Source organism: Taudactylus pleione, unplaced genomic scaffold (genome assembly GCF_031769625.1).
Source record: "Taudactylus pleione unplaced genomic scaffold, aTauple2 ptg000374l, whole genome shotgun sequence".
In the NCBI taxonomy this organism is placed as follows: domain Eukaryota; kingdom Metazoa; phylum Chordata; class Amphibia; order Anura; family Myobatrachidae; genus Taudactylus; species Taudactylus pleione.
The window spans coordinates 5,837,164-5,849,456 of NW_028284775.1; the positions used below are offsets into that span (position 1 = coordinate 5,837,164).

At 41.7% G+C, this 12,293-nt stretch overlaps 1 protein-coding gene across 1 annotated transcript in view; it reads left to right on the top strand.

Moving 5' to 3' along the window:
• The first annotated feature begins 2,102 nt into the window (after window positions 1–2,102).
• Window positions 2,103–12,293, top strand: part of LOC148508205 (uncharacterized) — a 64,922-nt gene continuing 54,731 nt past the window's right edge. The window contains exon 1 of the mRNA XM_088444927.1: window positions 2,103–2,171. The gene's annotated coding sequence lies outside the window, so the exon portion shown is untranslated. The remainder of the gene's footprint in view (window positions 2,172–12,293) is intronic.

Genomic DNA, 12,293 nt, shown 5'->3' on the forward strand with positions numbered 1-12,293 from the left:
GCCCACTGAGGGAATGCAGTGGTAGGGGCCCATGCTTAAGGGCAGTGGTTATCCACCAAGGGGGTGTGGCCAGCCACTACATATGCTTGGCTAATGTTTGGCAAATGTTGATGTAGTTTCTATAGAAGGGAACCAAGCATCCATGCTGATCAGTGGTCCTTCTACACCAGGTAACAGACCATCTAATTGAGTAAAAATCCATCATTTGAGGTCTGGAACCTGGCACCTAAAGGAAGGCCCACAGGCAGTGGGGCCCACCAGGGATTTCCCCTGTACCCCTGTGGACCAGTCCAACACTGCATCTGCTTAATAGTGTGTTTCCAAGTGCTGGGGATTTCTTTGTATTAATATTATTATTAACATTTATTTATACAGTGCAGCACTTTACAGAGCCATAATGGTGTAATTATAGAGATAACACCAGTAGTGACCAGACTGCTCATATGAGAATTCACAACTACAAAATTTCTAACAATCACTAAACAGGACATTCTCATGTTGTCTCTGAGAATCCTGAGTCTCTCAGGACTCTCTGATGTTTAACAGTCATCCCAGTTTTTCCCAACTCCAGTCCTGAGAGAACCCTAAAAGTGCATATTTTACAGATCTCCTAGTTGGTGCACGGGTGTATTCATTACTGGCTGACAATTTTAAAAGATTCACAGGTGGAGCTAATTATTTCAAATGTGATACTCAGGGGATCTGTGAAACACGCACTGTTAATGGTCCGGGTGACCCCACCTCTACAGCTCCTGTTGACTCAGAAGATAACTGACTGTAGTCACACATTAGTTGCAATTTAAGGGATTGATTCTAAGAGGTAGGACCAATAACTTTTTAATTCTGGAACAAAGGTTCATAAATGGGAAACTCCCTTATGAGTGGAGATCTTTCCAAGCTTGCTCACCAATGCAAATTGTTCAACCAACTGAGTACCTTGACCAAGTTAGCTGGTGATTGCACCATGCATGTAGCCATCAACAGATCAAATTGGACTAGGATTGATGTATCAGGATGGAATACCATGAAGCCACCAGAGGAGTACTGCAACCAGGTCATGCAACTTAGCATTTGACTAGTATACAGTAATAGGGGCATCAATGTGTGTGGCCTAATTTCCTTCAGCTCATGTCACTGAGTTGTGCCATGATGTTGTCAGCTTTGGGATTTAGCACATATCTAAAATTAACCCCTCCCAAAAAAATACAAAAAATACAACATTTTCTCATTGCATTCAAAACTATATGTATACAATCTTCTTCACATTGACTCTCAGACCATGGAATGTAATTACTTAGATGTAAATAGAACCCACAAGTATTAGCAATTCAGGTATTTACATATGCAGAAACTAATTAGCAAATAGTAATATCAAGCAATCATTGGAGACTGCAGTGAGTATAAATATATACTGTAGGAGTGCATACTAGTATTAGACTTAGTGCCTATATTATACACATTTTATTGATTTACTTGTACTGAATCAAAATAAATATATTCAGAAATATATAGAAATCTGCACAAAATAATTTCGCAAATTAGAGAAAGATGTTGTAAACAAGCAGTAGATTATTTAAAAAAAAACATTTGGTTTAAAGTTCAAACTTGCATCCACTGCTTACCTACAATAGGTTCCTGAAAGAAAAACAAAAACATTTATTTGGCTTTAAATCTTTATGAATGTCAAAGTTCATTTAGAAATAATCACATTATTTTATACTGTACATATATTTGTTAATATAGGAGACATAACTGTGCTTACTTTAAGTGACCAATAAATGCTTGCATAAAGTGTATGTACAGTATGTGAGATGGATCAAATCAATTAATTTGTAGTAGCCTATAAATTTTATGACCCTTTTTATTAATAAGAATCAAAGCAAGATTGCCCAAGCAGTATAGTCATTTGTACTATTTATATAATGGTTACAGGAGTGGTGTGACTACACAGACCCTGTATTTAAGATGGAAATTAACTGGCAACTGCATCTTTTAGGGAATGAAGTGTCTTAGTCACAATGGCTGTTCCATTGTTTGACTGAATTGTGAGCGTATATAAGAGCCAGGAAGGAATTACCTGTTCACAAATTGGGCAGAGGACTATCTCTGTATCTGAGGAGGTGGAATCATAAGATAATAAAAGTAACAAGACCCTGGTATTCCAATTCCATGTAAGTATTATAAATTATTTGAGCTATTGTCTATTTTAATTATAGTTAATTCATAATAGTGAAAAGACCAAAAAATAGTAGATGAAAATACTAAAATGTAGATGATATGAATGACTGAGAAATGCCCACTGAAAGGCAATAAATGTTTGTTTGTTTATTTGCAATTTGCATGTGTGACATTGAGAGAGAAAACATATATGCTGCACATTAGTAAAAAGCTATAAGTAATATTAAGAAATACATAAAATCCATTTATAAAGATGACTTTTCTAACCAGTTTTTAAAAACAATAACATTTTAAATAACATTTTAGACTGCATTTTAGGCAGGGTAAATATATTTTAGATATACAGTACAATGTTTGAAGTAAAAAAAAAACTTAATAGTGACAACTTTATTCAGGCACACTCAACAACAACATAATGCCCTGTAGACATGTTTAATTTTGCATTTTACTGGTTATAGCCCAAATATTTTACAGATCACCTCACACAATTTTTAATATTTCTCTCTGAATTATTCCTGATTTTTAGCATTACATATCTGCAACATTTTTTATTTTATAACATATATATAAATATATATATATATATATATATATATATTATTACTAAATGCAAATACAGATTTTGTATATCCTAACCAAAAGCCTTGAGTCCCTTTGGAGAAAGGCACTATAAATATAAAATTATTATAATTATAATTATTCTGCATTACTGGTTACAGACCAAATATTTTACAGATCACCTCACACAATTTTTATTACTTCATTCAGAATTATTTCTGATTTTTAGCACTGCCTATCTGCAATATTTTATATATATATATATATCACTAAATGCAAATGCAGATTTTGTATATCCTGACTAAAAGCCTTGAGTCCTTTTGGAAAAAGGTGCTATAAAAATAAAATTATTATTATAATTATTTGTTAGAGCCCACATAATTTACAGATCACCTCACACAATTTTTATTAATTCTCTCTCAATTATTTCAGATTTTTAGCACTGCCTATCTGCAATATTGCAATATTTTTTATTTTATATATATATATATATATATATATTAAATGCAAATGTAGATTTTGTATATCTTGACTAAAAGCCTTGAGTCCCTTTGGAGAAAAATGCTATAAAAATAAAATTATTACTATTATTATTATTACATTAAATAATTTAGGGATTTGCATGATACCACTGTGAATATATTTGTTCAGTTAGAACTGTTTTTGCAATTAATATTGTGTGTCTTTAGTTTTCTGGTGGAATAATAAGTGGTTTATTGACTACTTACTGTATATTGATTGGTTTTTTTGGATAGTTTAAATAACCCTATATTACAGTACTATGAATTTAACAGTATAATGTAGTGGCAAAAGGAACATATATATGAAGATGTGTGTACATGTAGTAAGTGTTGATTATACAACTATGCTATGATTTAGACCTTGGCAATTGAACAAATGTGTCTACTAGGAAATTGCTTCTTTACAAATAGTATTAACTGTTCATACAAGTACTGGTGAAAAACAAATGAAAGTTATCACAGGATAAATTAGCATTTCCATCTGGAAAGCTAATAACCATTTTTCTAAGCAGTAATCTATACCTCTAACATTAAGAAGCTAAAAGCATCTTTCTGCATGTAGCATGATTTAATTCATTACAGAATTATACGATGATGAGATGCTATAAAATTTTAGTTATACTTCTACATTATTTATCATCGCATGGAATAGAATGGGACACTGACAACTCCATTCAGTTTTAAGAAAAAGGCAAGAGCAGAAAAGGATATAGGTGGTAACTGTCTAAAGACTTCAACCACTTCTTAAAATAAAAAAAGAGAAAAGTAAGCAAAAAGTATGGTAGACAAATTAACTAGATCAAATTTGATGAAAGTAACATGATAGGAAGGTGTATGAGCATCAGTATCACCTAGCATTTACAGTAGGTGAGGCCGGGTAGAATACATTAGTATTTGGAGAATTAAAGACGGGTAACTTAATTATTATGTTCTTTTTTTTTTTAAAAAGAGCAAGAAATAAACTGTCTAAACAAGCATTATATTTTCAATTACATAATATTAAAATATAGAGTCAACACCATGTATAGAGAATAAAAAAAAGCAAGAAACACACTGACTAGACAAATATTGTATTTACATTTACATAGTATTAACAAAATAGAATCAACACAGTTTAAAAAAAAAAAAAAAAAGAGCAATAAACAAACTGACTAAACAAACACTGTGGGCCTGATTCACTACGGATCGCAACTGCGATTGCAAATTCGATTATGCAAGCAGTTCAACTGCCATAGTATGCTAATCCATTGCGATCGCTATGCCATCTCAGCACTACACAAGGACGCACACTTTACCTTACACACATCCGTAATGTTTAGCAAGACTACGAATGCATCGGTACAATCGAGTACCATCGCAGCCTCACGCACACTTCCACAAGCTCTGACCTTACTCAGAAATTGCTAACTTCATCGCACGCTATGAGACCTCAGGCTGCTTAGGGCATCGCAGTGGCTAATTTATGTATGCCCCTGCAACAGTGTTCGAATGCACTGACATGCCTGCGTTCTGCTGACCACCCCCCTGTCACCATCCCCAAACGGCACTTCCTGTCAATCACTCTGCGATGGGTCTGCATAGTCATTGCAATCGCAGTCCCGATCGCAATGGCTGGTTCGCACACTGCGATGCATACATATGCACAGAACCAACAATCGGTCGATTGCGTGCGCAGTTGCGACCGGTAATGAATCAGGCCCTGTGTTTACAATTACATAATATTAACAAAATAGAATCAACATTGTATAGAAAAAAAACATAAAAAGTGCAAGAAAAAAACTGAAAAAAACATTGTATTTGCACCTATATAATATAAATAAAATAGCATTAACACTCTATATGGTTTTTATTTTAATGATATGTGGAGTATAAACCTATGCAAAGTAGGCTATAAATGTATTTGTTTCTATGCGAGGGGCTGTCATCATAAATTTGGGGCCTCTTATAACAGAGACACTTCATTCCGATCCTGTTATTGAAGTGACTATAATGCATAGCCCATTCTGGTGGATAGCATCAAAATAAGAATTTGAGACCATACTGTTGGCTAGCACAGACTGCCATTCTGGTACAAAATATATACAAAACAGAGCCCATTCTGATGATGGTATACATTTAATATGCCGGCGGACTGTATCCTGGGCGTCGATATTCCGACGCCGGAATCCTGACGCCTGGCATAATGCCGATGACGATATCCAGAATAAGGTCGGGATACCACCGTCGGCATCCCGACCCCCACCATCCCGAAGGTAAGAAGATGGGTAAGTATAATACATAGCCAGGGATGGGGGGGGTTAGGTTTAGGCACCCCTGGGGGTAGATTAGGGATAGGCACCCCCCGGGGAGGGTTAGGCTACGGGGAGGGGGGTTAGGCACCATTGGGGAAGGTTAGATTAGGCACCCCCGGGGAGGGTTAGGTTAAGGGAGCGGGAAGGGGGTGTTAGGGTTAGGCACCACCAAGGGAGGGTTAGGGGGGAGAGCGGGAGGGTTATGGTACTTACCACCCCTGTCGGGATTCTGGACGATCAGGCTTCCGGCGTCGGTATTTGAACCTCCAGGATATCATACCGATTCCCTGATGACTAATATACAAAACATTCTTAGATATCATGATTAGTATATGAAGCAGATCTCTTAGCAAGAGGTACAAATCGAACCTTAAATCTTATGCCTAGAGCAGCGGCTCCCAAACTCCGCCATTACAGTCCACGTTTTAAGGATATCCATGCTTGAGCACATGTGACTTAATTAGTACCTCATTAAATCTAATTTAACCATCTGGACTCAAGCATGGATAGCCTTAAAAACTGGACTGTAATGGCAGAGTTTGGGAACCTAGGGCTAGAGAAGTATTAAGTATTTAGCATGTCAAGCATTTATTAATAGTTTATTAACCACTTGCCTGACACTAATGCATGAGATGTGACCAAAGGGGTTGGGTACGGGATGCCAGCATTCGGGATCCTAGTGGTCAGAATCCTGACGCCGGCATCCTGATTAGATTATCATCCCGACGGCTCGAGGTATGTATACCTAACCTAACCCTTAACCCTACCCTAACCCTCCCACCCCGGTGCCTAAAGCTAACCTCCCCCTTAGTGCTTAAACCTAACCATCCCTCCCCGGTGCCTAACCCTAATCCTCCCCTTAGTGCCTAACCACTAGCCCTAACCCTCACCCCAACCCGGCTACTTACCTTTGGGATTCCGGTGGTCAGGATGTCGCCACCGGAATTCCGATATATGTCGGAATTCCAACATCAGCATTCTGAGCGCCGGAATGCCCACTGTCGAGTTATGGAATGTATTCTGACCAAAGCCAGGAGTGCACTACCTGACCAAGCCACATCTCATGTTTTAGTGCTGTCCTGCTGCGTCCCCCTTATGTAATGGAGAAAATCTGTTCTGCACATGTGCAGAATGGATTTCCTCCACCTGCTCCGGCCCACTGGGAGTGATGTTGCGGCCTGTGACTGACAGCATCACTCCCGAAATCACGACCCAGAATGCCGTGTGAATAGCACTCTGGGGTGCATGCTTCTAACATAAAAGTGCGAGGAGAGGAACATGGTTCCCCTCTGAGCACAAATATGCTGATCTCTGCATGTGCCGAGACCAGCCGTAGCAGGGAGAACTGATGACCATTCCCCCTGCCCCACGCTCAGCTGTGTTTTGCAATAAGGCGGGAGACAGGGCTAGGCCACGGAGGAAGGGGGTAAATGGGAGGGTAATCTTTTGGCTTTGGAGGGATAGGGGTAGGACATACCACCACATAAAAATATTTTATTGGCTGGGGGGGATATATTAAAATTGTACATATTTAGTGACATATGGGGAGGAGGGGGCTAAACTGGGGGACTCTGCCACAGGGATATTTTACCACTAGGGGGGTGGGGGTTGATAAAGCTGGAGATCATTTGCCACTAGGGGGCTATTTCTGATAGGGGGCAGGAAGTGATATTACAACGAGGCCCGATGGATACGGGGGTGGGGGGGTGTGCATAACACCCCCTTGGTATATTTTTTTAAATAAAATATTTATATATCATTATTGATTAAATACATTTAAAGAAAAATACAATTTCTGAGCATATATATGTGTGTGTGTGAATAATCAGCATAGGTGTATAGTCCTTGGGAGGTCTGGCACCTCATCCACATTAATAGATGAGATATAGGACCTTATTCAGAGTCAGTCACGAGCGCTGAGCGCTCGCAACCGACTCAATGTTGGTCCACAGGGCATGCGCACGACGGAGACTGCTCCGTCGAGCATATGTGCGAGCCCCCACTAACGACGGATCACCCGTCGTTAGCGGGCTCGAAGCAGACGGAGCGAGCTGTCGATGTTGATTGACAGCTCGCTCCGTTTGCTGGGCGAGCAGGGGGCGTGCCCGGCCAAACGGAGGCGTTCCTTTCGGAACACTTGCCGTTTTGGGGGCGTCCCCACTGACATCATCAGTGATGTCAGTGGGGAGCTTCCTGCTCAAACAGAGCTGGAAGCTCCCTGGGGCTTATGGTTGACGAGACCCTACCCTAGGGTCTCGTCGTAAGCCACGATGGTCGCGATGGTCTTCACCATCGCGACCATCTCCCTTAGCGGTCGTTAGAGCTGTGGGTGTTAACCCACAGCCTAACGACCGACATGGAGGTGACCGTTCAGGATGCAAGCGGCCGCCCTGTTTCTGAGCGACCGCTTGCATCCTACGACCGCCTCTGAATGAGGCCCATAGTATCTTGATTTGGACTGTTAGAAAGGGCCGATGCAAAACTGTTCCGGGTAAGTGTAAGATACATAGCTGTCAACATTTTATAATAACTCCAGGAACTCCTTGTTCCTAGACAAGCATTTTTGTGCACATTATACGGTATGCTGCACTAATTTAAATGGGACCCTGAAACCCATATCATAAATGTGTACTGAAATTTGTTATAATAAATTGCATAGCATTTATATGTATATTAATTGAAAAAACCCTGGGTATACTATATAAGGGCATTATTAATATTATCATATTTAAAGTGCTCCTCGCACTGAGCCAATTGCTCTTAGTAGCAAGATTAGCTTTCACTGTCCTGGAAGCAATGGAAAATATTACTTACACATGACTAGATTGTGGGTATAACTGTGCTTTGGTATGGCCACTAGAGATACATAATGGAGTTTTGAAGTAAAAGTGATAGCCGGTAAACCCCAAGACTGTGCCATGTTGTGTGTAAAATGTAATATACATTGTGTTCTCCATTTTCTTTTTGAGATGTAGTGTCAGATTGATCAGCCTTTGGCTGTGTGAAGGTGGAGATTGTGTGTTTCTTCATGTTTACAGTGGGTGGTTGGCATGTGATCTCTTTGATACCTGAATTTCCCTCCCTCCCTCTCTTTTTTGGTATGTAATTTTGTCGGCTTTGTGAGTGGATTGTGGGAAAGAACCACAATCCAGTAGCCATCTTGCTGCACTGCTGAGGTGTGCTAAATATTTAAACACTGGGATGGCAGATTTCACCCTACTGGGTTCAGCAGCTCCATCGGGTCAGGTGGGCTTTGTGTGTGTTATTTGTATGGGAGTCAGAGGCCTCTCATTTCTATGCCAAGGTTGTTATGGAAATTGCATATGCTGCTTCAAGTAGCTCCACTGATTAGCGGGCCATTCTTTCTTCTGCCACCAAATTTCAGTAATGGTAATGAACAATATTCAAATATATCATATCTCTCACTTAAAGTTGAACTTATGTTACGTTGTATTTATATTATGTGTACTTATTTTAGCAAACTATAAACTCTTTCCTATAATGGGTGTTTGGGAAGTCCCCCTGCATGTGAATATGTTGCAGACTTCAGACATGTGACAGTGCAGCTCTCAGCTTGCACTGCTTCAAGGAAGATGTTTAGATAAAATTTTAAAATGTCCTTAATGTTGTCCTTTTTGATGTTATTCTGGTCAGGTTTGTTTGAATTCAATAGTGAGTGACCTCTTGAGGTAATTCCTCTCAGGGGCATAACTAGACCTTTTGTGGACTCCGTAGCAAAATTTGCAAAGTGCCCCCCAGGCATACTTGCCTACTTTTGAAAAAGCATTTCAGGGAGATTGTGAAAGCAGCACCTATGAGTGCGCATTAAAGTGGGCGTGTACTGCTACATCTGACAGGCGTGACATAAAATTGATTTTCATCCACATGTAAATGAGCCCCAAAGCAGTTAGTAAGATCTACTTGTTGATGAAAACACACTTATACTTCTCAGAAAATACATGTAGCCATAGGGATCATTGTGCCTTATAACCAATGCAGGGAAATGATACTAATGATCCCATTTGAATCTATATATCTGTTTTTTATTTTATATAACAGTGTCATAATGGGGGTAAGGTGAAATGAGGGAGATTGGTAGACTCTTCAGGGAGACAGGGAGATTGCTGCTATTTCAGGGAGTCTCCCTGACAATGAGGGAGAGTTGGCAAGTATGCCCCCAGGAATTCGGTATGTAATGCCGGCTGTCGGGATGCCTCTTGTCAAAATACAGACAGTGGCATCCCGATGGTTGGTATCCCCCTTCTCCCCCTAACCTTCCCTTCTTGTAGCCTAACCCTAACCCTCCCCACCCCACACTCTAACCCTCCCTGTTAGTGCCTAAACTTAAGTCTCCCCCCTTTGTGTCTAAACCTAAGCCTCCCCCCTTAATGCATAGTACTAACTCCCCCCAGTGGTGCCTAACTCTAACCCTCCCCCTTAGGGGTGCCTAACCCTAACCTCCCCCAATACCTAACCCTAGTCCCGCTATGCTGCCTAAACCTAACACCCACCCCCCGCGGCTAACAGCTAAGATGCCCACGGACTTACCTCATTCAGGCTAGTGATCTTCTGGATTCCGCCAAGTCCCGTGGCGGGCTTCCCCGTCGGGATTTAGATTCATAACTACATCCCCCCCAACGCTCCACAAAAGTTCCTTATTGTTCTGCTGAACTTGGTCTGCGGGTCTGCTCCCACCGTACTCACTACTAGCAGCTGGATGTTTCACCATCCAGGACTCTCAGTCTCTCTCCCCCAACCAAACAGCATTATCCCCTCAGCTCCCCTTTGTCTCATGTGCTCTATCCTCCATCCAATACCTTATTGATCCTCCCCCCATCCTGCTAACCCTCTCTGTTCTTAAACCTCCTGCTGTTGTCCCTCCCTCCCCCCCCCCCTGCTAACTCATTCTCTTCTCCTTTAAACACCCCCCGCTCCTCGTCTGGCCCACAATCTGCTAGTCCAGCCTGCTTCTTCTCATCTGGCCCATCCCTTCTCTTCATCCAGCCTGCCCTGTCTCACCTGACCCACTTCCTCTCTCCTCATCTGGGCCGCCCCCTTTCCAAGACCAGTCTGCCTCCAAATAGCAGCAGCAGGCAAATGCGTGGGCGGACCTAAGAAAGAGGAGCTCGGTACACATATCCCAGCGCTACCCCTTAATCCAACTCTGCTGCGGTGCTCAGGCCTCCACTCCTCCTCCCATGGACGTCCCAGAAGGGCAGGCAGCACCGCAACAGCAGTTTCACTGGTGCAGACAGTGCTGCGTGACTGGGTGCAGAGGGAGCGGCGGGCCCTGGAGGCTGCATGGGCCCTATAGTAGCCACATCCCCTGCACCATGGAAGCTACGACTATGGTTCCTGTTTACCTTCACTTGTTTCATTGCTTTTACCAGTGTTGGTGAGTAAATCTGTCTTTGCAAACCTCCAATGAAACTGATGTTTCGGTTTTCAATTTGGTGGTTCATAGTTGATCGGAGGATCCAATTTTTCCCAGTATTCGGCTTAAAGATTAGCATTGTCTAGATAGACACTCAATAGGTCCACACGTGGAACCAGCCAATGAGCGGCCGCTACATGTAAAGCAGCTGCTGATTGGCTAGCGACCTGTGAGAAATAACAGATGATTTTGGTCATCTGTCATTTCGCGAGGTGTTAGTATATATAACAACATATACTTATACCTGTTCGGTATGGTTTGCGTAAGTCGTTTTTTTGTTTTGCCAAGACCCTGGATGCTACGGAGAGCAGCGCCAGGATGGAGGTGAGTAGGGGATATTTTTTCCAGGGAAATCCGTGGTTTCTACATGGGAGAAGTGGACCGACCAGCTAGTACAAGTATGTGTGAGTGGGTTAGGTGTATGGAATAAAGTTTTATGAGATACGGTATGTGTGTACTATGGTTTTTTAACTATTTATTTTACAGCGGGAGTACGGGTGCTGGCTGCCTGCTGGCACTTGTAGTTCCACAAGTGCCAAAGGGCAGGCATGCTGGCACCTGTAGTTCCACTGTAAAATACAATAGTTTTCTTCTGTTTTACACTTTATTACCCCGTACCCACAGCCCAGGGGTGCGGGGGAGAGCCCCGCACTTCAGACCAAGCCTTGGGTTTCGGGAGAGGGGAGACCCCTTCCTCTGAGATGCTCGGCCTGGTCTGACCGGCTTAGGGTGAGAATGCTTTGGCCATGGAGACCCAGTAATAGGGTCTCCTGGCTGTGGCATTACACCCCGGTCAGTTTGGGTCCGGTGCTGGTTTTCAGTATAGGGAGACCCCTACGCAATTTTTTAACCCTTATATTTAAAACCAGCACTGGCCCTGCAGCCTGGTGCTGGTTCCTAAATTACGGTGGAACACTACTCGTTTTGCTCCCCGTTATTGTCGGAACCAGTACTGGCTGACAAGTCCGGGGCTGGTTATGGCTTTTGGGGGGGACCCTACGTAATTTTTTTTTTTTTTTTAAAAACAACACTATTTTTAATATTTACAGGCAGAAACATACACAAATCACACTGATCTGTGTATGTTTCTGGCAAACTCGCAGCTCTGGCGGTGAGTGTTTAAAACTTCAGTACGGCAGAGAGTTTGCTATCATCTCACTCGAGATTGTCTTCTCAATTCTTTGTAAATTTGCAAGCTCTATATTTTAGGTGAAAAGTACTTCCGAGTTTGCCCAATGGTGATAAGATTCGAGATTGCAATCTCACCCGAGTTTTACGAGTGACAAGAGAGAACTCTCTCCCAAACTCACT